General features: G+C 49.2%; 1 protein-coding gene across 10 annotated transcripts in view; it reads right to left on the reverse strand.

Annotated features, from left to right (window-relative positions):
- Positions 1 to 15,147, reverse strand: part of LOC139263485 (centrosomal protein of 128 kDa-like) — a 519,582-nt gene that overhangs the window by 274,267 nt on the left and 230,168 nt on the right. The window lies entirely within an intron of this gene.

The raw sequence follows: 15,147 nt of genomic DNA on the forward strand, positions 1-15,147 counted from the left end.
ACAAGCTCTCTCGATTCAGCAATTTCCCCTTTAAGTTGGAAAATTGCAAATGTAACTCCATTATTTAAGAAAGGGGAGACACAGGAACCATGAAACTATAGACCCGTTAGTCTACTTCCTGGAGGCATTCGATAAGGTTCCACATAAGAGACAGTTAGCTAAAATTAAAGCTCATGTAATTGAAGGCTTTATCACAGGACAGGAGCATGGAGAGCACCAGTTCCAACTGTCACAGGACAGAGAGTGGAGAGCACCAGTTCCCACTGTCACAGGACGGGAGAGTGGAGAGCACCAGTTCCCACTGTCACAGGAGAGAGAGTGGAGAGCACCAGTTCCCACTGTCACAGGAGAGAGAGTGGGGAGCACCAGTTCCAACTGTCACAGGACAGAGAGTGGAGAGCACCAGTTCCCACTGTCACAGGACGGGAGAGTGGAGAGCACCAGTTCCCACTGACACAGGACAGAGAGTGGAGAGCACCAGTTCCAACTGTCACAGGACGGGAGATTGGAGAGCACCAGTTCCCACTGTCACAGGACGGGAGAGTGGAGAGCACCAGTTCCCACTGTCACAGGACGGGAGAGTGGAGAGCACCAGTTCCAACTGTCACAGGACGGGAGAGAGGAGAGCACCAGTTCCAACTGTCACAGGACGGGAGAGTGGAGAGCACCAGTTCCCACTGTCACAGGACGGGAGAGTGGAGAGCACCAGTTCCCACTGTCACAGGACGGGAGAGTGGAGAGCACCAGTTCCAACTGTCACAGGACGGGAGAGTGGAGAGCACCAGTTCCAACTGTCACAGGACAGAGAGTGGAGAGCACCAGTTCCAACTGTCACAGGACAGAGAGTGGAGAGCACCAGTTCCAACTGTCACAGGACGGGAGAGTGGAGAGCACCTGTTCCCACTGTCACAGAGAGAGAGGTGGAGAGCACCAGTTCCCACTGTCACAGGACAGGAGAGTGGAGAGCACCAGTTCCAACTGTCACAGGACAGAGAGTGGGAGAGCACCAGTTCCCACTGTCACAGGACAGAGAGTGGAGAGCACCTGTTCCCACTGTCACAGGAGAGAGAGTGGGAGAGCACCAGTTCAAACTGTCACAGGAGAGAGAGTGGAGAGCACCAGTTCCAAACTGTCACAGGACAGAGAGTGGAGAGCACCAGTTCCAACTGTCACAGGACAGAGAGTGGAGAGCACCAGTTCCCACTGTCACAGGACAGAGAGTGGAGAGCACCAGTTCCCACTGTCACAGGACGGAGAGTGGAGAGCACCAGTTCCAACTGTCACAGGACAGAGAGTGGAGAGCACCAGTTCCAACTGTCACAGGACGGAGAGTGGAGAGCACCAGTTCCAACTGTCACAGGACGGAGAGTGGAGAGCACCAGTTCCCACTGTCACAGGACAGGAGAGTGGAGAGCACCAGTTCAAACTGTCACAGGACAGAGAGTGGAGAGCACCAGTTCCAACTGTCACAGGACAGGAGAGTGGAGAGCACCAGTTCCAACTGTCACAGGACAGAGAGTGGAGAGCACCAGTTCCCACTGTCACAGGAGAGAGAGCGGAGAGCACCAGTTCCCACTGTCACAGGACGGGAGAGTGGAGAGCACCAGTTCCCACTGTCACAGGACGGGAGAGTGGAGAGCACCAGTTCCAACTGTCACAGGACAGAGAGTGGAGAACACCAGTTCAAACTGTCACAGGACGGGAGAGTGGAGAGCACCAGTTCAAACTGTCACAGGACAGAGAATGGAGAGCACCAGTTCCAACTGTCACAGGACGGGAGAGTGGAGAGCACCAGTTCCAACTGTCACAGTACGGGAGAGTGGAGAGCACCAGTTCCCACTGTCACAGGACAGGAGAGTGGAGAGCACCAGTTCCCACTGTCACAGGACAGGAAAGTGGAGAGCACCAGTTCCCACTGTCACAGGACAGGAGAGTGGAGAGCACCAGTTCCAACTGTCACAGGAGAGAAACATACATAGAAACATAGAAAATAGGTGCAGGAGTCGGCCATTCAGCCCTTCTAGCCTGCACCGCCATTCAATGAGTTCATGGCTGAACATGCAACTTCAGTACCCCATTCCTGCTTTCTCGCCATACCCCTTGATCCCCCCCCTAGTAGTAAGGACTTCATCTAACTCCTTTTTGAATATATTTAGTGAATTGGCCTCAACAACTTTCTGTGGTAGAGAATTCCACAGGTTCACCACTCTCTGGATGAAGAAATTTCTCCTCATCTCGGTCCTAAATGGCTTACCCCTTATCCTTAGACTGTGTCCCCTGGTTCTGGACTTCCCCAACATTGGGAACATTCTTCCTGCATCTAACCTGTCTGAACCCATCAGAATTTTAAACGTTACTATGAGGTCCCCTCTCATTCTTCTGAACTACAGTGAATACAAGCCCAGTTGATTCCGTCTTTCTTGATAGGTCAGTCCCACCATCCCGGGAATCAGTCTGGTGAACCTTCGCTGCACTCCCTCAATAGCAAGAATGTCCTTTCTCAAGTTAGGAGACCAAAACTGTACACAATACTCCAGGTCTGGCCTCACCAAGGCCCTGTACAACTGTAGCAACACCTCCCTGCCCCTGTACTCAAATCCTCTCGCTATGAAGGCCAACATGCCATTTGCTTTCTTAACCACTTGCTGTACCTACATGCCAACCTTCAATGACTGATGTACCATGACACCCAGGTCTCGTTGCACCTCCCCTTTTCCTAATCTGTCACCATTCAGATAATAGTCTGTCTCTCTGTTTTTACCACCAAAGTGGATAACCTCACATTTATCCACATTATACTTCATCTGCCATGCATTTGCCCACTCACCTAACCTATCCAAGTCACTCTGCAGCCTCATAGCATCCTCCTCGCAGCTCACACTGCCACCCAACTTAGTGTCATCCGCAAATTTGGAAATACTACATTTAATCCCCTCGTCTAAATCATTAATGTACAGTGTAAACAGCTGGGGCCCCAGCACAGAACCTTGCGGTACCCCACTAGTCACTGCCTGCCATTCTGAAAAGTACCCATTTACTCCTACTCTTTGCTTCCTGTCTGACAACCAGTTCTCAATCCACGTCAGTACACTACCCCCAATCCCATGTACGTTAACTTTGCACATTAATCTCTTGGGTGGGACCTTGTCGAAAGCCTTCTGAAAGTCCAAATATACCACATCAACTGGTTCTCCCTTGTCCACTCTACTGGAAACATCCTCAAAAAATTCCAGAAGATTTGTCAAGCATGATTTCCCTTTCACAAATCCATGCTGACTTGGACCTATCATGTCACCTCTTTCCAAATGCGCTTCTATGACATCCTTAATAATTGATTCCATCATTTTACCCACTACTGAGGTCAGGCTGACCGGTCTATATTTCCCCGTTTTCTCTCTCACTCCTTTTTTAAAAAGTGGGGTTACATTGGCTACCCTCCACTCCATAGGAACTGATCCAGAGTCAATGGAATGTTGGAAAATGACTGTCAATGCATCCGCTATTTCCAAGGCCACCTCCTTAAGTACTCTGGGATGCAGTCCATCAGGTCCTGGGGATTTATCGGCCTTCAATCCCATCAATTTCCCCAACACAATTTCCCGACTAATAACGATTTCCCTCAGTTCCTCCTCCTTACGAGACCCTCTGACCCCTTTTATATCCGGAAGGTTGTTTGTGTCCTCCTTAGTGAATACCGAACCAAAGTACTTGTTCAATTGGTCTGCCATTTCTTTGTTCCCCGTTATGACTTCCCCTGATTCTGACTGCAGGGGACCTACGTTTGCCTTTACTAACCTTTTTCTCTTTACATATCTATAGAAACTTTTGCAATCCGTCTTAATGTTCCCTGCAAGCTTCTTCTCGTACTCCATTTTCTCTGCCCTAATCAAACCCTTTGTCCTCCTCTGCTGAGTTCTAAATTTCTCCCAGTCCCCGGGTTCGCTGCTATTTCTGGCCAATTTGTATGCCACTTCTTTGGCTTTAATACTATCCCTGATTTCCCTTGATAGCCACGGTTGAGCCACCTTCCCTTTTTTATTTTTACGTCAGACAGGAATGTACAATTGTTGTAGTTCATCCATGCGGTCTCTAAATGTCTGCCATTGCCCATCCACAGTCAACCCCTTAAGTATCATTCGCCAATCTATCCTAGCCAATTCACGTCTCATACCTTCAAAGTTACCCTTCTTTAATTTCTGGACCATGGTCTCTGAATTAACTGTTTCATTCTCCATCCTAATGCAGAATTCTACCATATTATGGTCACTCTTCCCCAAGGGGCCTCGCACAACGAGATTGCTAATTAATCCTCTCTCATTACACAACACCCATTCTAAGATGGCCTCCCCCCTAGTTGGTTCCTCGACATATTGGTCGAGAAAACCATCCCTTATGCACTCCAGGAAATCCTCCTCCACCGTATTGCTTCCAGTTTGGTTAGCCCAATCTATGTGCATATTAAAGTCACACATGATAACTGCTGCACCTTTATTGCATGCACCCCTAATTTCCTGTTTGATGCCCTCCCCAACATCACTACTATTGTTTGGAGGTCTGTACACAACTCCCACTAACGTTTTTTGCCCTTTGGTGTTCTGCAGTTCTACCCATATAGATTCTACATCATCCAAGCTAATGTCATAGAAAACATAGAAACATAGAAAATAGGTGCAGGAGTAGGCCATTCGGCCCTTCTAGCCTGCACCGCCATTCAATGAGTTCATGGCTGAACATTCAACTTCAGTACCCCATTCCTGCTTTCTCGCCATACCCCTTGATCCCCCTAGCAGTAAGGACCTCATCTAACTCCTTTTTGAATATATTTAGTGAATTGGCCTCAACAACTTTCTGTGGTAGAGAATTCCACAGGTTCACCACTCTCTGGGTGAAGAAGTTCCTCCGCATCTCGGTCCTAAATGGCTTACCCCTTATCCTTAGACTGTGACCCCTGGTTCTGGACTTCCCCAACATTGGGAACATTCTTCCTGCATCTAACCTGTCTAACCCCGTCAGAATTTTATATGTTTCTATGAGGTCCCCTCTCATTCTTCTGAACTCCAGTGAATACAAGCCCAGTTGATCCAGTCTTTCTTGATAGGTCAGTCCCGCCATCCCGGGAATCAGTCTGGTGAACCTTCGCTGCACTCCCTCAATAGCAAGAATGTCCTTCCTCAGGTTAGGAGACCAAAACTGTACACAATACTCCAGGTGTGGCCTCACCAATGCCCTGTACAACTGTAGCAACACCTCCCTGCCCCTGTACTCAAATCCCCTTGCTATGAAGGCCAACATGCCATTTGCTTTCTTAACCGCCTGCTGCACCTGCATGCCAACCTTCAATGACTGATGTACCATGACACCCAGGTCTCTTTGCACCTCCCCTTTTCCTAATCTGTCACCATTCAGATAATAGTCTGTCTCTCTGTTTTTACCACCAAAGTGGATAACCTCACATTTATCCACATTATACTTCATCTGCCATGCATTTGCCCACTCACCTAACCTATCCAAGTCGCTCTGCAGCCTCACAGCATCCTCCTCGCAGCTCACACTGCCACCCAACTTAGTGTCATCCGCAAATTTGGAGATACTACATTTAATCCCCTCATCTAAATCATTAATGTACAGTGTAAACAGCTGGGGCCCCAGCACAGAACCTTGCGGTACCCCACTAGTCACTGCCTGCCATTCTGAAAAGTACCCATTTACTCCTACTCTTTGCTTCCTGTCTGACAACCAGTTCTCAATCCATGTCAGTACACTACCCCCAATCCCATGTGCTCTAACTTTGCACATCAATCTCTTGTGTGGGACCTTGTCGAACGCCTTCTGAAAGTCCAAATATACCACATTAACTGGTTCTCCCTTATCCACTCTACTGGAAACATCCTCAAAAAATTCCAGAAGATTTGTCAAGCATGATTTCCCTTTCACAAATCCATGTCCTTCCTAACTATTGCATTAATCTCCTCCTTAACTAGCAATGCTACCCCACCTCCTTTTCCTTTTATTCTATCCTTCCTGAATGTTGAAAACCCCTGGATGTTGAGTTCCCAGCCCTGATCTGGAGCCACGTCTCTGTAATCCCAATCACATCATATTTGTTAACATCTATTTGCACAGTTAATTCATCCACCTTATTACGGATACTCCTTGCATTAAGACACAAAGCCTTCAGGTTTGTTTTTTTAACACCCTTTGTCCTTTTAGAATTTTCCTGTACAGTGGCCATTTTTGTTCTTTGCCTTGGGTTTCTCTGCCCTCTACTTTTACTCAGCTCCTTTCTATCTTTTGTTTTTGTCTCCGTTTTGTTTCCCTCTGTCTCCCTGCATTGGTTCCCATCCACCTGCCATATTACTTTAACTCCTCCCCAACAGCACTAGCAAACACTCCCCCTAGGACATTGGTTCCGGTCCTGCCCAGGTGCAGACCGTCCGGTTTGTACTGGTCCCACTTCCCCCAGAACCAGTTCCAATGCCCCAGGAATTTGAATCCCTCCCTGCTGCACCACTGCTCAAGCCACGTATTCATCTGCGCTATCCTGCGATTCCTACTCTGACTAGCACGTGGCACTGGTAGCAATCCCGTGATTACTACTTTTGAGGTCCTACTTTTTAATTTAGCTCCTAGCTCCTTAAATTCATTTCGTAGGACCTCATCCCTTTTTTTACCTATGTCGTTGGTACCAATGTGCACCACGACAACTGGCTGTTCTCCCTCCCTTTTTAGAATGTCCTGCACCCGCTCAGAGACATCCTTGACCCTTGCACCAGGGAGGCAACATACCATCCTGGAGTCTTGGTTGCGGCCGCAGAAACGTCCATCTATTCCCCACACCATTGAATCCCCTATCACTATCGCTCTCCCACTCTTTTTCCTGCCCTCCTGTGCAACAGAGCCAGCCACGGTGCCATGAACTTGGCTGCTGCTGCCCTCCCCTGATGAGTCATCCCCCTCAACAGTACTCAAAGCAGTGTATCTGTTTTGCAGGGGGATGACCACAGGGGACCCCTGCACTACCTTCCTTGCACTACTCTTCCTGCTGATCTTCCATTCCCTAGCTGACTGTGGACCCTTCTCCTGCAGTAAGACCAACTCGCTACACGTGCTACTCACGTCATTCTCAGCATCGTGGATGCTCCAGAGTGAATCCACCCTCAGCTCCAATTCCGCAACGCGGTCCGTCAGGAGCTGGAGGCGGATACACTTCCCGCAGATGTAGTCGTCAGGGACACCAGAAGTGTCCCTGAGTTCCCACATGGTACAGGAGGAGCATATCATGTGACCAAGCTCTCCTGCCATGACTTAACCCTTAGATACACTTAAATTGGTGCCAACACTGTTACAGGTTACTTACTGATATAAAAAAGAAAAACTACTTACCAATCACAGCCAATCACTTACCCCTTTGGCTGTGACATCACCTTTTGATTCCTTTCTACTTCTTTTCTGCTTTTTCTCCCGGCTGGAGCTGCACAAGCTGGGCCTTTTATAGGCCTCTCCACGCTGCTCCCGCCTCTCGCCGCCTGCCGCTGCCTGTGGGACACCCGCTGGGCCTTTTATAGGCCTCTCCACGCTGCTCCCACCTCTCGCCGACTGCCGCTGCCTGTGGAACACCCGCTGGGCCTTTTATAGGCCTCACCACGCTGCTCCCGCCTCTCGCCGACTGCCGCTGCCTGTGGAACACCCGCTGGGCCTTTTATAGGCCTCTCCACGCTGCTCCCGCCTCTCGCCGACTGCCGCTGCCCGTGGAACACCCGCTGGGCCTTTTATAGGCCTCTCCACGCTGCTCCCGCCTCTCGCCGACTGCTGCTGCCTGTGGAACACCCGCTGGGCCTTTTATAGGCCTCTCCACGGTGCTCCCGCCTCTCGCCGACTGCCGCTACCTGTGGGACACCCGCTGGGCCTTTTATAGGCCTCTCCACGCTGCTCCCGCGTCTCGCCGACTGCCGCTGCCTGTGGAACACCCGCTGGGCCTTTTATAGGCCTCTCCACGCTGCTCCCGCCTCTCGCCGACTGCCGCTGCCTGTGGAACACCCGCTGGGCCTTTTATAGGCCTCTCCACGCTGCTCCCGCCTCTCGCCGACTGCCGCTACCTGTGCAACACCCGCTGGGCCTTTTATAGGCCTCTCCACGCTGCTCCCGCCTCTCGCCGACTGCCGCTGCCTGTGGGACACCCGCTGGGCCTTTTATAGGCCTCTCCACGCTGCTCCCGCCTCTCGCCGACTGCCGCTGCCTGTGGAACACCCGCTGGGCCTTTTATAGGCCTCTCCACGCTGCTCCCGCCTCTCGCCGACTGCCGCTGCCTGTGGAACACCCGCTGGGCCTTTTATAGGCCTCTCCACGCCGCTCCCGCCTCTCGCCGACTGCCGCTGCCTGTGGAACACCCGCTGGGCCTTTTATAGGCCTCTCCACGCCGCTCCCGCCTCTCGCCGACTGCCGCTGCCTGTGCAACACCCGCTGGGCCTTTTATAGGCCTCAACATGCTGCTCCAGCCTCTCATCACCTGTCGCTGCCTGTGGAACACCCGCTGGGCCTTTTATAGGCCTCTCCACGGGAGAGTGGAGAGCACCAGTTCAAACTGTCACAAGAGCATCCAGTCGTGCCCCGGTAACTGCCCCCAAATGAAGTGGAGTGTGGGAAATTGCACTTCGTTTCCAGTGAGGGGTGGTAAGGCCAAATCTGCGGCGGGAGCAGGGCTTCCACGCTGGGGGCTAAAACTCCCGGCCCCAGAAGGTTACCGCCCCCAAGATGGGAGCCTGTACCGGGAGGCAGAGGGAAGTGGAGGGGAGACGGGGCGGGGGATGGAGGGGAGAGTGGTGGAGGTGGGGGGGGGGCGGAGAAACCCAGGGCGGGGGATGGGAGGGGCCACATTGCAGCGGAGGTCTGGGGGGAGGGGCAAAGTGTGTTGGAGGGGCGGGCCTGGGGGCTCTGTGCCTCGGTGCGGGGAGTGTTCAGAGTCGGGTTGACTGCGCAGATGGCGGTTGGTGGATGTGGTGTGGTTGGTGTTGCGGGGGCGTGGCTCTGGGGTGTTCGGCATTTGGGAAGGATTCTGACGGGAAGGGGCGGGTTGGGTGTGGGGGGAGTGTTCCCGGTGTTGGGTGGGTCCGGAGCCGGTGGGGGGGGCACGGTCTTGGGATGGGGGGGTGGGCTGTTTGGGGCTGGGATGGGGAGAGACTTCTTCACTCGGGGAGTTGTTGGCCTGTGGGGTTCCCTGCCGCGGAGAGTTGTTGATGCCAGTTCATTGGATGCGTTCGGGAGGGAGTTGGATGTGGTCCTTGCGGCTGGGGGGGGTCGTGGGGTATGGAGGGGGCGTGGGGGGGGGGGGGGTGGTGCTGGGGTGGGTGATCAGCCATGATCTTGTTGAATGGCGGTGCAGGCTCGAAGGGCCGAATGGCCTACTCCTGCACCTATTTTCTAAGTTTCTATAAGGCAAATTATTGACCTGGTTAGTAGATTGGTGAGACAGTAGAAGACAGAGAGTAGGCTACGTACCCGAATTGGAAGGAAGTGACTAGTGGTGTCCCACAAAAATTTGTGCTGGGGCCTCAACTGTACACTATATTTAGTAATGACTTAGATAACACAATAGTAAGCAATATATCCAAGTTTGCCAATGACACACAGATTGCTGGCATGGTAAGTAGTGCAGACGGGAGCGTAAAATTACAAAGAGGCGTCGAAAGATTAAGTGAGTGGGCAAAACTGGCAGATAGATTTCAACACAGACAAGTGTGAGGTCATCCATTTTGGACCAAAAAAGGACAGATCCAAGTATTATTCAAATGGTGAAAAGCTAGAAACAGTGGCGGTCCAAAGAGATTATAAGCTCCATTTACACAAATCACTAAAATGTAGTAGCCAGGTGCAAAAAATAATCAAAAGGGCTAATGGAATGCTAGCCTTTATAACTAAAGGGCTAGAATATAAAGAGGAGGAAGTTTTGCTCCAGCTATACAAAGCCCTGATTAGACCACATCTGGAGTGCTGAGTACAGCTCTGGGCAAGGATTGGCCTTAGAAGTGCAGCGCAGTTTCACCAGAATGTTACCGAGGCTCTAAGGGTTAGATTATGAGGAGAGATTACATAAACTAGGCTTGTCTTCTCTGGATGTAGAAGATTGAAGATTTTAGGATTTTGAAAGAAATTGATAGGGGATAGAGAGAGAAACGTTGTCCGCTGTTTGGGGAACAAGGGTAGCATAAGCTTCTAATCAGAGCCAGACCATTCAGGAGAGAAGTTACAAAACACTTCTTCATGCAAAGGATGGTAGAAGTTTGGAATTCTGTCCCACAAAAAGCAGATGTTGGCTCAATTAATAATTTTAAATCAGAGGGCAATAGATTTTTTGCTAGCCAAGGATATAAAGGATTTGGAACCAAGGCGGGTGGATGGAGTTAGGATACATCAATCGTGATCTCATTGAATGGTGGAACAGGTTCAAGGGGCTGAATGACCTTATGTTTTCAAAGTGACTATCAGCAAACCATTCGCAACCACATCACAACCGAGTCGGATCTGATCCCAATCGAACGCCCACACTCCAGTATGGGTTCACTGGATACAGATGGGGAGTAGGAACCTTGGCTAAACTTTCCCCTTCCTAACCCAGGGATGTTATGCCAACTAGTGTCTTCCTGGCTAGATTCAGCTATGAAGAGGGAAATGACAAATCTTTAAAATAGTAAACATTGTGCCATTTTAAAACTGAGCTAACATATTTTAAAATGGAACCTACAGACTGTGGGAACATTCCACGAGAAAGCAAAACTTTCCAGTTCGCAGACCAAAGACCTTGGGAGGCAAGAATACAGACAGATAACATTGAAACTGAACTGAATAACAAGATAAGGATAGGATAGAAATGAACGACCGTAATTATATCTGGAATTACCTTTTAAGGCATAGAAACATAGAAAATAGGTGCAGGAGTAGGCCATTCGGCCCTTCGAGCCTGCACCACCATTCAATAAGATCATGACTGATCATCCACGTCAGAGGGCAATAGATTTTTGCGAGCCACAGATATAAATGATTTGGAACCAAGGCGGGTGGATGGAGTTAGGATACATCAGTCGTGATCCCATTGAATGGTGGAACAGGTTCAAGGGGCTGAATGGCCTTATGTTTTCAAAGTGATTGCTGGCAAGCCATTCGCAACCACATCACAGCCGAGTCGGATCTGATCCTGCTTTCTCTCCATACCCCTTGATCCCTTTAGCCGTCAGGGCATATCTAACTCCCTCTTGAATATAGCGAATGAACTAGCATCAACAACTCTCTGCGGTAGGGAATTCCACAGGTTAACAACTCTGAGTGAAGAAGTTTCTCCTCATCTCAGTCATAAATGGCTTACCCATTATCCTTAGACTGTGTCCCCTGATTCTGGACTTCCCCAACATCGGGAACATTCTTCCTGCATCTAACCTGTCCAGTCCCATCAGAATATTATATGTTTCTATGAGATCCCCTCTCATCCTTCTAAACTCCAGTGAATACATGCCCAGTCGATCCAGTCTCTCCTCATATGTTAGTCCTGCCATCCCAGGAATCAGTCTGGTGAACTTTTGCTGCACTCCCTTAATAGCAAGAATGTCCTTCCTCAAACTGAACACAATATTTAAGGTGAGGCCTCACCAAGGCCCTGTACAACTGCAGTAAGACCTCTCTGCTCCTATACTCAAATCCCCAGGCTATGAAGGCCAACATACTATTTGCATTCTTCACCGCCTGCTGTACCTGCATGCCAACTTTCAATGACTGATGCACCATGACACCCAGGTCTCATTGCACCTCCCCTTTTCCTAATCTGCCGTCATTCAGATATATTCTGCCTTCGTGTTTTTGCCCCCAAAGTGGATAACCTCACATTTATCCACATTATACTGCATCTGCCATGCATTTGCCCATTCACCTAACCTGTCCAAGTCACTCTGCAGCCTCTTAGCATCCTCCTCACAGCTCACACTGCCACCCAGTTTAGTGTCATCTGCAAACTTGGAGATATTACACTCAATTCCTTCATCCAAATCATTAATGTATATTGTAAATAGCTGGGGTCCCAGCACTGAGCCCTGCGGTACCCAAATAGTCACTGCCTGCTATTCTGAAAAGGATCCGTTTATCCCGACTCTCTGCTTCCTGTCTGCCAACCAGTTCTTTATCCATGTCAATACATTACCCCCATTACCATGTGCTTTAATTTTGTACATTAATCTCTTGTGTGGAACCTTGTCAAAAGCCTTTTGAAAGTCCAAATACACCACATCCACTGGTTCTCCCTTGTCCACTCTACTAGTTACATCCTCAAAAAAGTCCGGAAGATTTGTCAAGCATGATTTCATAAATCCATGCTGACTTGGACCGATCCTGTCACTGCTTTACAAATGCGCTGTTATTTCATCTTTAATAATTGATTCCAACATTTTCCCCACTACTGATGTCAGGCTAACCGGTCTATAATTACCCGTTTTCTCTCTCCCTCCTTTTTTAAAAAGGGGTTTTACATTAGCTACCCTCCAGTCCATAGGAATTGATCCAGAGGCGATAGACTGTTGGAAAATGATCACCAATTCATCCACTATTTCATGGGCCACTTCCCTAAGTACTCTGGGATGCAGACTATCAGGCCCCGGGGATTTATTGGCCTTCAATCCCATCAATTTCCCCATCACAATTTCCTGCCTAATAAGGATATCCTTCAGTTTCTCCTTCTCACTAGACCCTGGGTCCCCTAGTACTTCCGGAAGGTTATTTGTGTCTTCCTTCGTGAAGACAGAACCAAAGTATGTGTTCAACTGGTCTGCCATTTCTTTGTTTCCCATTATAAATTCACCTCAATCTGACTGCAAGTTACCTACGTTTGTCTTCACTAATCTTTTTCTCTTCACATATCTATAGAAGCTTTTGCAGTCAGTTTTTATGTTCCCAGCAAGCTTCCTCTCATACTCTATTTCCCCCCTCCTAATTAAACCCTTTGTCCTCCTCTGCTGAATTCTAAATTTCTCCCAGTCCTCAGGTTTGCTGCTTTTTCTGGCCAATTTATATGCCTCTTCCTTGGTTCTAACACTATCCTTAATCTCCCTTGTTAGCCATGGTTGAGCCACCTTCCCCGTTTTATTTTTACTCCAGTCAGGGATGAAGAATTGTTGAAGTTCATCCATGTGATCTTTAAATGTTTGCCATTGCCTATTCACCGTCAGCCCTTTATGTATTATTTGCCAGTCTATTCTAGCCAATTCACGTCTCATTCCATCGAAGTTACCTTTCCTTAAGTTCAGGACCCTAGTCTCTGAATTAACTGTGTCACTCTCCATCTTAATAAAGAATTCTACCATATTATGGTCACTCTTCCCCAAGGGGCCTCGCACAACAAGATTGCTAAGTAGTCCTTTCTCATTACACATCACCCAGTCTAGGATGGCCAGCCCTCTAGTTGGTTCCTCGACATATTGGTCCAGAAAACCATCCCGAATACACTCCAGGAAATCCTCCTCCACCGTATTGCTACCAATGTAGTTATCCCAATCTATACGTAGATTAAAGTCGCCCATGATAACTGCTGTACCTTTATTGCCAGATCCCGAATTTTGATAAAATAATGTAGAGGCCAGACTGGAGGAAGTGCTGTACTAATCAATCATGTATTAATCAGTCAACAGGTTTAATTGTAACTTGCGTAATTACGTAATGACTTAATCTGAAATTGTATAAAGGACAACGTCTCCAGTCATTTCATTGAGCGTTCCTTTATAGAATAGCTCCCCTGCCGGCTTTTATTAATTAATAAAGCTGCATTTACTTTAAGGCTAACGGACTCCGAGTGGTGGTTTGAAGTTAACCCTTACAAGCTATCTCAGCACAGACAAGGATTTAAGGGTGGGACCTTCTTGGTCTGTATGACTAAGAACCACATCAGCTGATACCTTTACTGCATTAGCGGGTAACGAAATTTAAAATATAATCTAGACTGTACTGAGGGAGCGCTGCACTGTCGAGGTGCTGTCTTTCGGATGAGATATTTAAACCGAAGCCCCATTCTGCCTGTTCAGGTGGGTGTAAAAGACCCCTCAGCACTATACGAAGAAGAGCAGGGGAGTTATCCCAGTGTCCTGGCCAACATTCATCCCTCAACCAATGTCTCCATGAAACAGATTAACTGTCATCTATCTCCTGACTGTTTATGGGGAGTAGGACTAGCTGAAGTGCTCTTGCAGTGAGCCGGCATGGGCTCGGCAGACCAAATAGCCTCCTTCTGTGCTGTAACCAGATAATGATTCTATGATTCATTGCTGTGAGCAAATGGGCTGCTGTTGTCACCTACGCAACAGTGACTACACTCCAAAATACAGGTTGCACCTCTCCACTCGGGACTCTTTAGTCCAGAAACATCCCTGGTCTGGCATCAGTCCCGGCGTGGGTGGTGTTCATTGAGACAATATATAATTTACAGACCTCCTCGTGGCTCCACGTGTTAAACGTACGTGTGATGCATTTTGGATGACAAATCTTGACAGCCTTGTCCTGGCCAGCTGGAGGTTTTACACACTGGCTGGTGCTGTGGTTTGACACGCGCCCCTCGCTGCAGAGGCCGCCTCTCCTTGCCTGATTGGTGACAGGCGCGCATGCTCTGAAGGCTGCAGCGCCGGGCTCAGCTGACCTTCCCCCCCCCCCCCCCCACTGTTGTGTGTGTGTGTGTGTGTGTGTCTTGGTGCGAGGAGGCTGCCACTTCCACCATTCAGGCTCTGCCTGCGGCTTACACATGGACTGGCACCGGGAGTAGAATCGTGGGTAAGGGTTGGCATCTCTCCTTGACTTTATCCTCCATTTTTCTTCCGATCTTTAGTTTTTTTTTTAGAAAGTGTATGTGTGTGGTTTTTTGAGGTGTTGGTGTTCATTGATATAAAGCGGGCCGGGCAAGGAAAGGAAAGGAAAGGGGAGGCGGCTGACTGAGGTACCGAAGCTGGGCCTGAGGATTTAAAAAAACGGAGTGATTCTGGACGACTAATCGCTGCGCAGTAGGCTTCTGCGCTGCACATGCACAGAACATGTCCGGTCATTGTCAGCAGCGTTGTTACCAGCTGACCTGCCCATGCTTCGGAAAATTCTCTGTTCCGTCACCGGTCAGGTCCCAAGGGTGCCGGACCA

This window comes from Pristiophorus japonicus, chromosome 4 (assembly GCF_044704955.1).
Source record: "Pristiophorus japonicus isolate sPriJap1 chromosome 4, sPriJap1.hap1, whole genome shotgun sequence".
In the NCBI taxonomy this organism is placed as follows: Eukaryota; Metazoa; Chordata; class Chondrichthyes; family Pristiophoridae; genus Pristiophorus; species Pristiophorus japonicus.